Source organism: Camellia sinensis, chromosome 6 (genome assembly GCF_055761805.1).
Source record: "Camellia sinensis isolate YWXY chromosome 6, ASM5576180v1, whole genome shotgun sequence".
Classification (NCBI taxonomy): Eukaryota; Viridiplantae; Streptophyta; class Magnoliopsida; order Ericales; family Theaceae; genus Camellia; species Camellia sinensis.
In genome coordinates, this window is record NC_138966.1 from 113599835 (window position 1) to 113605079 (window position 5245).

The 5245-nt window shown below is 35.2% G+C and overlaps 1 pseudogene; it reads right to left on the reverse strand.

Annotated features, from left to right (window-relative positions):
- Positions 1 to 505: 505 nt before the first annotated feature.
- Positions 506 to 1174, reverse strand: LOC114272777 (vacuolar iron transporter homolog 2 pseudogene; annotated as a pseudogene).
- Positions 1175 to 5245: the final 4071 nt, after the last annotated feature.

Genomic DNA, 5245 nt, shown 5'->3' on the forward strand with positions numbered 1-5245 from the left:
AAGCATAAGGTTGAAATTGGGATAAATTCAAAAGTAAGGGTCAATCTCTAAATTATGAAATAGTAAACACTTATTATTTACATATAATTAAAATAATATAGATTAAAAAAAATTAATTCGAGTCTCGTTGAACCAAATGGCAAAGTGTAGTGCAAAACCGAGCAGGAAAGCTAATAACTGGAAGTTATGGATTTTTCCATTATGAATTAATATGCTAGGGCTTAATAGCAATAAAATAAAATACTAGAATCAATAAAATAAAATAAAATAAAAAATAAAAAAAGTAAATCTATTAATGATCATAATAAAAACTAACAATACTAAACTCATAAAAAAATACGTAGAAAACTATCCAAAAAATATAAATTTTTGAGTTACGTTCGTTAAGTGTGTGGTTCACATTTCATTAACATTAAATTTACACTATATACCTCACTTTTGTAGCAGGTTCCAAGATAAATATTTATGGCATTTAGCATTTTTGATAAACTAAACATACAAGAGTTCATAACAGCCCACTTGAACCAACAAGCTTTGTCAAATCCAAAGGTTATGGCCATAGCCAACCAACCTCTAACTAAAACCCTTATAGTAGACCTAGCTGGTGGTGCCTTCCCTAACACAGCCCCCAACCATGCAAACACCACCAAAGCCTTGCTCACTACTCCAACCACCACCTTTACTCTCACCTTATAATTCCTTATAAATGATGCCCTTAGCAATGGCACCATTGCCCCCACTGAAAATGCAAGAGCCGAAGCTGCAACTGCTTGCAGTGGACTTGGTCTTGCCTCCTCTTTTTCTTCTTCTTTTTTCTCTCCACCACCGCCAACCCTTTTCTTGTCTCTCTTTGCTTGAGCCACTTCTATATCAGAGTTGAGAGTAAATAGAGACAAACTCTCCTATGGCAATGCTACAAGCACCGGCCACTTATCTGGCAAAGTCAGTTGAGATCATGGCCTTAATGTCTTGTTTGATAGCTCCAACACCCATCCTTAAAAGAGTCGATGGAGACTAACCCTTTGATGGCTCCTAGGACCGCAGCGTGGAGCCATTAGGACTGTTTGGAGTAGTTGAAGTCATTTTTTTCTAGTTCTAGAGTGGTTTGTTGCTCAATATCATGAATGTGGGTTGAGTTTATGGACTTATGAAGACATGTTTGGTTAGAAGCCATGAATGGAATGGGAAAGGAAAGAAAGGAAGTGATGAGAGTTGATGAAGAACAAGATGATGATGAAGAAGGTGATATGATTTGAAGGTGATGGTAGTTTTGATAATGAAATACTCTATGATCCCATACAAATTGACTAGAATTTATCCATGAATTTTATTGTGTAGTTTAGATTTAATTCTGTAATGGAGCCCACACTTGAAATAAATCTCCACCCTCCAATGTTTAATAGGGAATTTTTTTGGGTAAATAATTTTGGGATGCTAACAATTATTTTTTATAATGAGTAGGGGGTTTGGCCACTAATGCAAACAAATATGGTAATGATATACAAACATAATTTTTTTTTTACAAAATTGCTATATTGGATGAATTGGTTTCTAGAGATCCTATTTTTTCTCACAAAAAATGTTCAGTTCACACACTTAGTGTAGGTATATATACTAATCTTTAGTTCACACACTTATGTTGTGTTTGGTTGGGGGATTTAAGGAGGGATTTGAAAAGGGAAAGGGAAAAAGGTGTGTGAAACTAGGTAAAATTTAGGTATATTTTATTCACATTTCACCTACCTTTTCCATTTTCCTTTTCAAATCTCTCCTCAAATCCCCCAATCAAACACAACGTTAGTATTGGTATATATACTTTTTATTTTGGATTTTATCCCTAAATCAAATTAAGCTTTTGCACAATACTCTAAAACCTATCAACTTTGCTTCATTATATGGAACAAGATTGTATGTGTTTGTAAACTCTCACAGGTGACTTAAGCCCTAGCAAGTTCTATATATGTTTTTCAAAGCTAATAGTCGAATTCCAAACCTTTTCTGTTGAGTATACCTATCACCAAAAATGGACATCACTTTTGAGACACATGCGGATACATACACATACATGGTTCAAAATAATTAGACGCCCATTAGGCTGTGTTTAAATCTAATTGTTTGAGTCCATAAAATTGGTCACCCTTTAGGTTGTGTTTAAATCTATTTATGTGGCTCGATAAAAGTTCGTAACCAAAACTTGAGCAAATTTTGAATCTTGTAAAAAGATTTGAGTTCAAATTGAACTTGACTTAAAAAAAAATTATATACATTATAAAAAATCAAACTACTCGAACTCCGTTCATAATCATCTCGAATAAAGTTTGCTTGAGATTGTTTCAAAAAATAAACAAATTAACAATCAGCTACTCAACTCGTTCACAACCTTGTTAATCACAATCGAGAAATGTGAGCCTTAAGATCCAAATGTAATTTCTTTTCTTGTAAACCTTAAGATCCCGTGTGTAGGCATGGAAAAAAAAAAATTAAGAACTTGAAAGGTTAAGCGATTTAGTGAATGATCTTTCTTTTCATTAGACAAAGATGACCAAATCTTTCTCTACCTAAGATGTGCTTTTGGTTTTGTCCGGTAATTTTTGAGGTACTATGTTAAGTTAAATGGATAAATTACACTTTACACCAAATCTCACTTTGATCCTTACGCATGAAATCAGAACAATCAACCTCTACATTTCTGTTCAAATCTCATTTTGATCTCTACACATGAAATTATGACAGTCAACCTCTTACACTTCTGGTTAATTGTCAATGTAACTTTTTGTTACTCTACCGTATAACTCTTTAACAAAAGTCAGTAATGTGACAGGCATATGACTACAAAATGAGGGCAAAAGAAGGAAAATCACCCAAATTGTAGAAAACATGATTTTAGAAAGGATCTATGATGATGTAGCATGCATGGCCATACCATTCTCGGATCAAACGGACATGCAATTTAAAAGCCAAAAACTAGCTGGGCTCGGAATTGCGTGAAATTTGGTGGGTCGACAGAAAATATGATTTTAGGAAGGATCTATGATGATGTAACATGTATGGCCATACTATTTTTGGATCAAATAGACAGACAATGCAAAAGCCAAAAACAGGTCTGGTTCAGAATTGCTTAAAATTTGGTGGGTTAATAGAAAATGTGATTTTAGAAAGGATCCGTGATGATGTAGCATGCATGGCCATATAATTCTCGGATCAAACAGACAAGCAATGCAAAAGCCAAAAACAGGTCGTGCTCGGAATCGCTAAAATTTGGTGGGTCAATAGAAAATGTGATTTTAGGAAGGACCCATGATAATGTAGCATGCATGGCCATACGATTCTCGAATCAAACAGATAGGCAATGCAAAAGCCAAAAATGGGCTGGCACGGAATCGCGTGAAGTTTGGTGGGTCAATAGAAAATGTGATTTTAAGAAGGATCCATGATGATGTAGCATGCATGGCCATACAATTCTGTGATCAAACAAATGGGCATTGCAAAAGGCAAAAATAGTCTGGGCTCGGAATCCCATGAAATTTGGTGGGTCAATAGAAAATGTGATGTTAGGAAGGATCCATGATGATGTAGCATGCATGGCCATACAATTCTCGGATCAAACGGATAGGCAATGCAAAAGCCAAAAATGGGCCGTGCTCGGAATCGCGTGAAATTTGCTGGGTCAATAAAAAAACGTGATTTTAGAAATGATCCATGATGATGTAGCATGCATGGCCATACCATTCTCGGATCAAACGGATAGGCAATGCAAAAGCCAAAATCGGAACGCGCTCAGAATTGCGTAAAATTTGGTGGGTCAATAGAAAACGTGATTTTAGGAAGGATCCGTGATTATGTAGCGTGTATAGCCATACAATTCTCGGATCAAACGAACAAGCAATGCCAAAAATCAAAAACAAGTTGGGCTTGGAATCATGTGAAATTTGGTGGGTCAATAGAAAATGTGATTTTAGGAAAGATCCATGATGATGTAGCATGCATGGCCATACAATTCTTGGATCAAACAGAAACGCAATGCAAAAGCCAAAAATGGGCCATGCTTGGAATCGCGTGAAATTTGGTGGGTCAATAGAAAGCGTGATTTTAGAAAGGATCCATGATGATGTAGCATGCATGGCCATACAATTCTCGGATCAAGCAGATAGGCAATGCAAAAGCCAAAAACAGGCTGAGCTCGAAATCACGTGAAATTTGCTGGGTCAATAGAAAACGTTATACAATTCTCGAATCAAACGAACAGACAATGCAAAAGCCAAAAGCGAGCTGTGCTCAGAATCATGTAAAATTTGTTGGGTCAATAGAAAACTTGATTTTAGGAAAGATCCATCATGATGTAGCATACATGGCCATACAATTCTCAGATCAAACGGACAGACAATGCAAAAGCCAAAAATGGGCCGTGCTCGGAATTGCATGAAATTTGATGGGCCTGTAAAAAATGTGATTTTAGAAAGGATCCGTGATATTGTAGCATGCATGGCCATACCATTCTCGGATCAAACGGACATGCAATGCAAAACCCAAAAATTTCGTTTCAAAATTTTCATCATATTTTGATTATATTTGGTTAAAATAAAAGACAGATTGTGAACGATTAAGGAGATGAATTAGGGTTTTGCAAAAATTGGAATCTTGAAACTCTATTTTTCACTGTAATACAGTCTTTTGTCTATTCCTCTCAATTTCTCTTCAATTTCTTTGCTGCTTTTTATTTATTTATTTCAAAAGCTTTATTTTCTTGGCTCTTCGTCCCAATTTTCAGCATATGAACATATATATATATATATATATATATATATATATTGTATTATATAACTATTATATGTTTATCACATTGGACAGTGTATATTGGTGGAAAGTGATTATGATTTTCCTTTCTTACCATTATTTCATAGTCACATGCATGTCACATGACTAGATTCTCTTAAAGACTTAAACAATGGAGTAATAAAAGGGGAGAAATTGACACTTGACCAGAAGTGCATAGGGTTGACTGTTACAATTTTATGTATAAAGTCTAAAGTTGAATTTGACCAGAAATATAAGGGGTTGACTGCTATGATTTCATATATAGGACCAAAGTGGAATTTGGTGCGAAGTGCAATTTACCCAAGTTGAATTTATCCAATTAAGTATTTGACCATTAGTGGTGGTTCCATTTCAAGGTACTTCGCATCACAAAGAATCAAGGCTGCCCAGGGTATCAAGATTACTGCACAGGTGATGTCAATATTCAACA